General features: G+C 36.6%; 1 long non-coding RNA gene across 1 annotated transcript in view; it reads left to right on the plus strand.

Moving 5' to 3' along the window:
* The first annotated feature begins 4,434 nt into the window (after window positions 1-4,434).
* The window catches only part of LOC140617883 (uncharacterized), a 34,355-nt gene continuing 26,632 nt past the window's right edge, over window positions 4,435-12,157 (plus strand). The window contains exon 1 of the long non-coding RNA XR_012018033.1: window positions 4,435-4,518. This is a non-coding gene — a long non-coding RNA (uncharacterized lncRNA). The remainder of the gene's footprint in view (window positions 4,519-12,157) is intronic.

Genomic DNA, 12,157 nt, shown 5'->3' on the forward strand with positions numbered 1-12,157 from the left:
CACAGAGAGAGAGAGAGAGAGAGAGGCAGAGACACAGGCAGTGAGAGAAACAGGCTCCATGTAGGGAGCTTGATGTGGGACTCGATTCTGGGTCTCCAGGATCACACCCTGGGCGGAAGGCAGGCGATAAACCACTGAGCCACCAGGGATCCCACAAAGATCATTTTCAAAGATATATTTCTTCCTACATGTGTAATTGGTTTATTGTAATTGAGAATGAGATTTTTAAAATGTATTTCCTTACTGTTTATTGCTGATATATAGGATTTTTTTTTGAAATATACATTTAATGTCCAGGTACCCTTCTGGACTACCATAACACTTTTAAGAAAATATACATACCCTTGGGTTTTCAATGTAGACAATTATGTTCTTCAAATAATGAAAATATTTTTAAATTTTTTTCTTTCTGATCCTTTGATTTGTTTATCTTATTACATGGGCTAGGAATCACATTAACATGTGGAACAGAACTGGTGACAGGATTTATCTGTCTGTTTTCTGATTTTATGGAAATGCTCTAAATGTCTACAATTACATGTACTAAAATCTGAAGTATTTAAGGTTAGTCTTTGTTACCAGGTTAAGAAAAATCTCTATTTCATTTTGTTAAACTACACAAACTCATAAATGGAAACTGACTTTTTATTTTGCTTCATTACATCTACTCAAACACATTTCTGATTTCTCTTAATCTACTAAAATATTTGGATATTCTTTAATGGTGACCCATTATTACGTATCTGAGAAAACTGAGATGTTCAAATCTGGGATAAACTCTATTTATTATTTTAAATGATAGTTACAATTTTAGATAAAATTGTAAATTTTGAATTGCTGAGACTTACATTGGATGTTTTATATGACTATTGATAAACCTGATTCACCTATAATTTTGCTTTCTTGAACTACCTTTGCCCGGGTCTGATAATTGCTTTACTATTCTCTCAGAAAGAGTTTGAGCTTTTCCTGTTTTTCTCATTTTTCTGAAACAGTTTGTAAAAGAGAGAGATTATATTTTCCTTTAATTGTAGAAAATGTTGGGGTCTAGCTTCTAAATTTTATGATACAATTTCAAATTTTATCATTGATTTAATGTCTTTCTTGTTAATTTTTTAATAATTATTTTCTTTTTTCCTGATTCAATTTTATAAATTTACTCTTTTGTATTTCCAATTTTATCTGTTTTATTATTTATTGCCATAAAGCTATTCTGTTATTATTTTAACCTCTCTTGACCTATTGTTATTTATACTCTCCATTACTTTTAATGTTAATTTATGATTTCCTCCTATTTTTCTTGATTTGTGTTATTTTTCATGTCTTTTCTACAAGATTGTTTGTGGTTTTGTTAATCATATGTAATATACATGTATATCTAACATTTTTGTTTATATCTACTTTCCTATTTATTATTTCCTTCCTTCAGCTTTATTTTCTATTTACTTTAAAAAATCCTTTCTAGTATTTTTTTAGTTGAGTGCTTCATTCATTAACTTTGAACATTCTTGTTTCTAAAATAATTTCATTTAATATCTATATTTTCCTTTAAATGTCCATTTAGCTGCATCCCACATTTTTGGTATATAATAATTTCACTTTCACTAATTCCTAAATATTTTCCTAATTATGACATTTCCTTTTTTTTTTTTTAAATTTTGGATGCCAGTGCAAAACCACCGCAAAATTAATGACATTTTGATCTTTCAAAGCTCTTCACCAACTGATTCATGTCTATTTACTTAACCTACAGAGTTCTCCAATGGCAGAAATTATCTTCTTTTAATCCCCTGCCTCAGACCCCAACATAGTCCTGGGCAAACACCATAAGAACAGATAAATATGTGTCAATTCCCCAGAACATTCATACATTGGTTCATTCATAAATACTCTTATTCATTTAATAGATATTTCTTGAATTCTGGGAAAGTGGAAATGGGAATGTTCTAAGGCACGTAGGTTAGTTTTACTATGCTCTGAATATTGGTGGCATTTAGCAGTCAAGGACACGAGCTCATTTGTTTAACAGGGGAACGAGATATAGGCCACAGATGACATTTTTTCTATAATGACTTTTACTTAACTCTTCATTTTGTTATTTTGGCTACCTGTTAGCAGAATCAGAGTCCATGTTACAAATTAGTGATGCAGTGTTGTGTTAGGAGATTAAAAGAGACGGACAGTGGATCTTTTCCGACTTTCCTTTTGTTTAGATATGCATATTAGACTATTTGATTTTAGTTAGGGTCTACTTTTTCCTTTCTGTCATTAGGATGACTTAGAAAGCTTTTCAAAACACTGCTATCTGTTTGACACACAAACAGATTAAAAGAGACAAAAATACAAGTCAAGTGTGGGCCTGGGCACCCATGTGTTGTTAAAGATTCTTGAAGATTCCCAAATGATGCCCAGGGCTCAGGGCTATAACAATCAGAACCTATGTATTGTTTAACCCATAGCTTAGTGCCTCTTTCTGCTACTACTGTCTGCTCTTATTGTTAGGTTTTGTTTACCATTTCTCATGTGGTTTCTGAGGGATTAAAATGGGGTAGAATTTGGAAGTTGGGTATCAAATATGCAAGCATTTTGTAAATGTTTTTCATTTTGCTTTAAAATAAGCATATTTGTTATACACTGGCTTTACACATGCTGGCTGTCTTTACACATATAAAGAACTGGGCAATCGCAGGCTCTCTTCCACATCTGGGAACAAAGAAGCAACCAATACTGGAACCTGAAAGCCTCCATAGCAGATAACAGGTAAAATTACTATGGTAGGTGTCTCAGGAAGGTTCCAGGGACCTCAGACACAAAAACTAGCCCTTCAATGCCTCCTTTGAGCATCTGGAATCCTACAACTGTGGTCAATCAGTAAGGTTCAATATATGATGCCTTTTCATATTTCTGCTGTTTTTAGGACTGGAGAGAACATCAAATTTTAGGACCTTGGGTATTCATGAGGACCCTAACATGGGGTCAAATGGCGAGGCAAGAGCAGGGCTATATTCTCTTTGCTATTTGGCCATCAGAACTTAATAAATGAGCCTCTATGATACAGAAAATAAAATGCAATGGGGCAATAGCTTCTTGCCATACTAGTTCAGCTGTAACTACTTTTATGACTTGAAAGAGCAGTAGCAGTAGGGTGCTGAATGTCCACATTTTACACACAGGAAAAGTAGAAGCAGCAGCTGGCATAGTCTGCAAGTTAGGGCCCCCCCTCATAAGTCACTGCATGGCTAGTTTTCCTGCAGCAATCAATATACCTGTACTATCAGGGGCCCTCTTCCATCAGTGATGTTACTTCCTGCTATAACTCCTTTTTCATAAACTCCCATATCTTTAAGTAACCTTGCTCTCTCCTGACAGTAGCCATTTCCATAACCCAAACTAACTGTCTCAGACAGGGTGCATCTTACTGAGAAAGTTGATAAATTCTTGAAGCATCAAATCAGTATTAACAAATGCAGAGCTTCACCTAGAAGGTGTTTCATTTCTTAAAGTGATAAACACTGTCTCCTTTTTGGAAAAACTTATGATGATGTATTTTGAGAATCAAATGAGGTCAATTAAAAATATTAAAATCACAGCTAAATAATATGTTCTAGCCGTGATCAAAAACCCTCAGTTGAATATTCTCTTCTTTTTATAAAATAAAAACAGCATTTTCCTATACAGATGAAGCAATTTGAGGAAATTCTCCCATGTAGCTAATGTAAACACATTCTGTGTCATTGTTGAGTCTAGGAGACTGGATTCCCCAAATTATCCCTCTTGTAGAAATTTATTTGTTAAGTAAACTGCAGTCCATGCCACTTCCTCAGCCTTGCCCAAAGAAACATATTGCCTGAACAATCAGAGAATTACAAACTTGAAAGGAAAATTAAAGTTCATCTAGCTGAACCAACCACCAACAGAAGCCACCCTTTCTTCTAAAAAGCATTCTTGTTTCCAAAAGACTATTTTGCAAGTAGCAGTTTGGAGACATATATAAATCTGGTCTCATTTTAACTATGTTTGTTGGCATTATTTCTGCACCCAGAGTTCTTATTTTCTGTTTTTCTCTATATTTCAAGCTTTGATCTTTTATCAATGAATGTATTCCCAAGAGCAAGCAGGAAACATGCTCAAAGAAAAATATTACCAAAGATACATATCATTAGTGCACAAATGGATAATTTTCCCGTCCGTAACCGTTATAATCCAAGGTTCTCAAACTTCATAAACTGAAGAGCTTTAATTTTATCCACTGTCAGATCAAGCCTATCTGGCTGGAAAAATCTGAGGTTAGATTTTGAACCTTCTGCAACCTTCTCATCTGCAATGAGTGCTGGTAATAGGAATTGAGTAATTAGGGGAGGGTTAGGGAAACAGAGTCTGATGAATTTAGAGACATGAGTTCTGAGAATGGGAAGTTGACTGATATCTAGCTGGGGACTCCCAGCTGTTCTAAAATGCAGCTTCATCCTGGTTTAGTTCACTCTGCGTTGAGGATCACTCAATCTTTCTTCCTGTGAGGTAAGTTTTCATAGAAAATGTCTGAGGTCATATCCAAAGGCTAACGTATCTATATGTCCAATAGAAGTTTGAAAACTCTCCTGGTTCATTTTTGAGAACTTAAATTTTAAACTTTGGATTTTAATAACAGGAGATAAACACATCAAATTGGACAAAAATATTCATTCCCAGAAGAAATTGCAAAAGATTTATGATCCTTATCTTCACTGGTTATTGAAATTCATATTTGTTTTGTCCTTTGGGTATGGAGTTATTTGAACTGAGAATAATTTATTTATTTAAAGGATGCCAATTATCAGTTGTTAGAACATACCTACTCTATAATTTATTAACTTTGATGATTGATACATCTCCCCCAAACTATCTTAATAATGATTATTTAAGCCAAAACTCTGGCATTGTTAAAGGAAGGAGTAAAACTACTTTTTAGTAGCTATGATTTCTTTGAAAAGACTATGCTTTTTCAAAAATATTTATTTTTAATTTAGTAGATGAAAAACTATACACTGATATTCATTTCAATATTGTAAAAAGTTAGTATGTTTTTGTGTGTGGGTATGTGTACATCCTCAGTAACTATGGAAACAAACAAAATAGGTCCTAAAATTGGGGAAATCTTTGTTTTCCCAGCAGAGAAAGGAGGAGGAACTCACCCTAAATAAGGAAGCCACAAATGAAACAGTAAAGATGTTTTGAAGAAGACCAAAACTGAGTCAGAAAGCTCAGAAAGCTAAGTAGCTAAAACATTATAAAATCATACGAAATCATACATAAAAATCATGTAATTAGAAAAGCATATATAATCATGACTTTAGTTTCCTGGGCTTTTAAGAAAACCCATTTTCCTCTTTGTTTTGTCCTCTAGGAAGCTCAGAACCAAAGTGACAGCCCACCTATTGCAATTGCCAATACTTTATGATATACAGACCCAGTGTGACCCCTACCCTGACCTTCCAATGCCTAACCCCTACCTTCTATTTGTCCTAATTCATTGAGTTAATTATTGTGTTTTATTATCTTCTTTTTAATAAATGACACAACAAATTTATTAAGAAAAAGTGAGGACTATAAGTAAGCAAATAATGTCATAGGCTTTTATGTACATCTATCTGAATATAATGCACAGGACTCTCAATTATCAGTAGAAAAGTACACTTACCTTCTCTGCATATATATATATATATATATATATATATATATATATATATACTGATAATATTACCTTGCTGTTCCTTTCTAGTTTGAAGAAGGGTTACCTGATCCATGTCCTAGTTTGATCTCAGGAAGGTATTTCATCTCCAAGGATATCAATAGCTCCGGGTTCCCCTCTGAGGTCTACAACGAGCTGAGACAGGCAGAGCCTCAGGGTGGTTTCCCCAGAATAAACACTGAGTGAAGGTTGTGTATTTGGAAGTAGCTTATTTGGAAGATCCCAGGAAGCACAGTGAGAGAGTGGGAAGGAAGAGAAGTAAGTCAATATACGGTCATAAATGAGTTGATTCCTACTGGGAGTGACTAGGGCCAACCTCACAAGGTGATGGTTACAGTATACCTGAGAGAGATCCTACCACAAGGCCAAGGACGCTAGGCTACTTTCCTACCAACTCCCACTTTTCATGGACTGAGGTCTGTCACAAAGAGTGTAGCCTCCCCAGCACTTGCAGACTGCCCTGAGTGTGGGTTGAGCCTACTTGTGCACGCTTTCTGTGGACTTACAGGCATTGACAGAGGAAGTCTTTGGCAACAGTAATGACTACCCAGAGGACATGGGTGAGGCACCACCTAGGATTGCAAGACAAAGGATTACAGACAGAGGCATCCTTTCGGGAGTCCCTCTCATAAGCCTCCTCTATATAATTTGATATCTGGCATTACTTGGTTTGCTTTGGAGAATAGGCAGGAGGTGAGCAGGGGTTCAAAGTTAGGATAATGGTAGCCTGTTTTAACTCTTTTAGACATCAGTACAAGAACATGTTTCAAAGTCAGATGTAAACACATCTTGGACCTGCCTCTATGATTTTTTACTACTATCTTTTTTTAACAGTGTGACTTTTGGAGAGCCAGCTACTATCAACAAGTCTTGGCAACTATAGGTTCAAAGAAGAGCCTCAGGAATGAGCTTTGTGCTTATCACTCCCACAGTTGCTTCTTTCAATACCTGCTACAGGACACAGTCAGCCAAATTCCACCTGGTTCCCATGCATTGTAATGCTTGCAGTGATTGCCCAGACTTCTCCTGAGATAAATTCATGGCTAACTTTTCCTAAGGCCTTCTGTCCTGATCCTTTTACATCTCCAACAGTCGGCTTCTGTCAAACTTGTGGGAAATAAAGGATTTTACTGAGGCTGAGAAAAGATCAGAGGCACAAACCTAGTTAAAAATTCCAAAATCGATATTTTAAAAAAGGGATAAAACCCCCCCAGGAAGCCCCCAGGTTGTCTAAGAAGTCCTCAGTTCAAAGCTAGTAATTCAGGGATGAATCTGAGGATCTGAGTGTCAATAGGATCTTGGTTTGATAGGAAAAGAACGATCTTTTTAGGGTGCCATGGGACTATTTGACTTTATGACCGTTGTACAAGGTGAAAGCAAACCAGAGCCCTGGGGCCGATGGAAGAGCGGGCAGAGGAAAATCAGGCACCCTGCCTCCCTCCAATGCCCACTTTTTAATTTTTCTGGAGGATAAAAAGCAAACGAGAGAATAAAGGTGTCAGCAGTTTATCCAAAGATTCCATTTTAATACATAGCCAAACTGGTAGTCTAAATTGACCAGCTGAATCAAGTAGTTTTATATCTGCATATCTTGACTGCCTATTTTGAGGATATTTGCATGTCATCCTCACGGTTATGCAGAAAGAGTAAGCTTAGAGTACAGTTTTTATGAAATCTTCTAGAACCTGGATTGCACGTCTCTTCTAAGCAAATGTCCTAGTAACTTCACCTGTAGAGTCTGCCTGTTTTTGTGCTGGGCCAGAACAAGCAATCAGACTGTTAGAGGACAGTTGTGTCGGACACACCTCTGTTGAGACAGCTCTGAATCCTGGAACCTCAGTCTATCCACCATGCTAGCCCAGCTTATAGAATGGATCCCAGACTCTGTTTTCCAACCAAACTCTCCTGGTTTTCTGTAGATCCAAAACCCTGTCACGAACCTTAGCTCTTTTGTCTTTGCCTTCTAGCTCTTTTTCTGTGACTCCAAACCCCAAATCTGTGTCTGAATAAGAGACTTGCCCAGAAGACCAACATCAATACCTGGCTGACTTGGAGTTTTTCTGGTATCAGAGCATTCTTGGAAACAGTTCTCAGTACACTGGGGTGTCCTTGCTCACAGTCCTCCACAGGTGTTGAGTCTGTGCAAAGCAGGCCCTCACTCTCTAATTTGTCCATATGAGACTGGCCAGCTTTTCATGGTGGAATAATCCCTGCAAACCAGTAGCCCATAATTCTCGACTGCCTGTGTTTTAAAGTTTCAGAAGACCTGATGCATCACGTCAGCTTGTTTATGCCAGAGCTCCTTATGATGATGGGGTGATGGGAGTCACTGGATGGGCCCAGGCTATGGGTGGTAGATACTTGGTACTTGTGACACTACTCCTTGTCTTCACACAGGGATCCAAGCAGATTTTTCTAATCAATTAGTGTGCATTTTCACATCAAGGCCAAATAAAGCCACAGGATTTTCTTACTTTATTAAGTTATATGGCTAGTACCAATAGATCACAGTCAAATGAAACCTACATTCCATCCCTGGTGCAAAAGCTTTGTTGCTAAGGCAAGCATCTAGAAGAGGGGAACATGGTGAGATGACTTTGGGATAGTTTATGGGGAGAGATAAAGTCTCTGGGAACATGAGAGAAGGAGAAAAAGTTAGTTGGGCTACACTGAGGGCTCATTAGGAAGAGGATCTTTATTGGGGTGATGGCCCAGTGGCACTCAAATACTTGGTTTGGACTATAGTCAATTCTTTATCAATCCTGGCTCAGCAGACCAGGGTCAAAGAAAATAGTTTGATGAATTGATTCAATTCTGGGAAGTCTGAGAATATTAATATAAGTGGCCACCAGGGAATATCTGGGTAGGAATCTCATCCCTTCCTACTGATAATGGGATAACTGAACTGGCAGTGGTACTTCTCCATTTGGTCATGACAGTGAGCAGAGCTTATTAAGAGTTCTATTTTTTTCAGAGAATTCCTTTTATCAAGCTTCAGAAATGTCTCTCCTTTACTACGTGGAGGAGAAACTTTGAGATATAACTAAAATTCAGACAGAATTGTTTCAATGCCACACTAATGATGACAAGTAGATCTTACTGTAATCTGCAAATCCACCACATTTGCAACTTTTTTTCAAATGATATCTACCTGATTGCCCCAAGATCTTTGGCTCCTAAGGCTTTAGAGGGGTCAGTAATGTCTCAACACCAGAGACTATATTCATCAGATCTTGAGGCAATATTGATCCTTTGGAGGCTTTTAGCAATAATCACAGTCCCAACTTCTGCCTAGACTTAGAATAAAGTCAATCTCCTTCTTGAAGAAGAGAGACACACTCTACTCCTCATATTCATAACTTTACCCATGGGGTTGGAAAACACTCATCTTAATTCTGCTCCTTGATCTACTTTTTATTATCATCCCTCCACTCCAATAGAAAGAAGAACCTTTAACTGAATGTTCAGAGCCCACAATATTCTTTGGGTCATGTTTTCCAACAGATGGTAATGCAGTGCCTTGAAGATCCAAAGGCAGAGAAAATCTTTATTTTTGTACCTTCTATGTGGTGAATAGATCCTAGAGGCTCTATGTTACCATGCCCAGCTCTCCGCATGCACAGCTCGTTGCCTGTGATAGGGTAAGATTGGCACAGACATGGATGCTTAGCCATTTAGGATTTAGCAGGGGGAATCAGAAGGCCCCATTTATGCCTCCTAGCCTGAGGAAAGTTTGTAAATTCATCTTTTTACAAAGAAACTCTGCATCGTAAGAGAGGGGAAGTTTCAAGCATTTGCCTAGCTTTAAATAAACTGTAATCTGGTTTCCATTTTGCTTTTGATTCTTTGCCCCACTGCTGAGCTCCTTGCTGTAAGTAACCCTCCTTGTTGACGTACATGCTTGTTACCAGAATGGGGAGTTGTGGCTGAGCTGATTGAACCACGATGGACTCTCTCGGGTTTACCCGGCTCTAATTACCACACACACACACACAAAAGAGGTTCTGTCAATATTAACCTTTGCCAACAACAACAACAACAAAAAACCCTAACCATTATATGCCATAGCAAATTCAGTATAGCAAGTTCAATCTTATGGGCTAAGCCCAATAATAGCTTTGGGCTATTTGGAGAGCTATGTTGAAAAAGAGTCTGATACCATACCAGAGATCAATGTTAAAGAATATGATTAATGAAAGACATGCTATGAATACAGGGAAGAGAGGTATTATCATCAAGGCTAAATATTTGTCATTTTAAGCCTAGAATACAATCTTTCATGGGATGCAGCAAAAAATTTGGCCAGAAGCTAGATATATCTAGAAAGAATATTTATTTCCCTTATAGCTCACAATAGGAGATGAGCACATGTCATTTTTTGCCAAAGACAGATGGGTTTATACTTGTAGTAGTCAGGTGATGGCACTTTTTTTACTCCCAAGCATCCCGGTTTGGACAGCACGTAATGTGGTTGCCCTATAAAATTAGTTCTACTGACTTGTAAGTCCTAATGTTTTAAGACTGGTAGGTAAGACTCTTCCTAATCTAGACAAACCTTGCTTATTATTCCTCTTTTTCTCAAAAAAAGTTATCTAAATTTGTCAAAAGTTGACAAAAATTCATATATATGGAAGGTAATCTTGGTATATACATTTACAGAATAAAACCAGATTTTTTTCTAGATATTTTCACAATATAGTTCAATATTTTATTGTACTGCAAGGTTCAAGAATGAAAGGCATTATGATTTTGGCACACAATCCAGCATAAGAACACAAATAGCTGCTTTTATAGATGTGTGACTCAGGACATAACACTAAACTTTTAGCGTGTATATGGAAGTGTCAAAATATCTGCAAAAACCTATGAAAACAACACCCAACTCAGAGTGTGCACATGCACACACACAAACATACATTGTTTTAGCTAAACTATTAGGTTTAGCATTTATACCTGAAGCAATAAAACTGATGCATATAGAATCTGCTTTTGAAACAAGTTCAGCAATGTCTCCTCTGAACTCCATTTTGAGGTCCCAGAATAAATGCCTTTTTCATGTTGCAGCTGAAGCCCCAGCCAATTCTGCAAATGGTCTTGGAAAATTGCCTTCAGAATTGACTGTCCCAGGGGAAGGTTTACTGGTAGAGGAAGCAGAGACACAGGAAGAGTTTTCTAGACCCAGAAAGAGACAAAGGCAGAGGTGAAGGGTAACTTGGTACAGGTGGCTTCAATTTCTCTTTGACCAGTAGTCCTATTCATTATTAACAGCAACAGTTTCTAGTTGTATGAACAATTTTGCATTAATCTGTTTTAACCTACAAAATCCACTCAGCCCAGTGTCTATATCCCAGGCATTACACTTTGGGGAAGTTATTCGCATTTAGGAACAAAGACTTCCTATTTTGGAATCTGAACCCTATTGAATCTGACTCAACAAATATCTGAGGGCCTATTACATAACACCTTCCACTCTGTATTTTATTGTGCCCACAAAAAGACCAAAATTCACCAAGTCAAAATGTATAAAATAAGAAGAGTAGGTACCATAATCATATTTAGTAACTAACAAATGACTCAGACAGGAGAAAGATTTTATTCATAATCAGGAAAAATTTGAAGAAAAAACTCCATTTTATATTGACCCCAAAAATGGATAGTTTTTAGTGGGGAGAGAGTGAGACTAGATTCTTGAAGAAATTCATCTAGCATAAGAAAAGACACAGAAACAAAGACTAAGAGGCTTATTCTGAGAGAGCAAGATCACTTCTCTGGATTAAGAAGATGATTTGGGGATATATGTAAGGTACCAGAAAATTATAACATATTTGAAAAATTTGAGTACAATCTACTTTTTAAATAATTTGCTCAAAAGTCATGTAAGATTTTTCTGATCACACTATAATATAAATAATTCTCTTTGTTATAATAAGAATTTTAACAACTTGGCATTAAAATAGCAACTCTTTTAAGAAAGAGAAGGCAAACACTGGAAAATGATGAGAGAGGGTGGTACTAGTTCAAGGTTATGGTCTAGAGCCAAAACTATCCTACCAGGCAAAATCACATCTATGTATAGTTTTATTGAATAAAAAAGAAAGGAAAAGCATGGCCCAAATATTTAAATCAAGAAAGTATACTGGAGTGGCTGGCTGGCTCAGTTGGTAGAGTGTGCAACTCTTGATCTCAGGTCATGAGTTCCAGCTCCATGTTGTGTAGAGTACTTACTTTAAATCAATCAATTAAATTAAATTAATAATTATAATTATATTATTTTATATAATTATAATTAATAAATTATTAGTTAGATGTGAAGATATTTAGAAAAAAAGAAATTATATCTATATGTGTATATGTGTGTGTATATATATATCTATATATATATATATGAAACAAAGCAAGCTTAAAGAAAGTAAGAAGAAACCCCTAAAA

This window comes from Canis lupus, chromosome 26, assembly GCF_048164855.1.
Source record: "Canis lupus baileyi chromosome 26, mCanLup2.hap1, whole genome shotgun sequence".
NCBI lineage: Eukaryota > Metazoa > Chordata > Mammalia > Carnivora > Canidae > Canis > Canis lupus.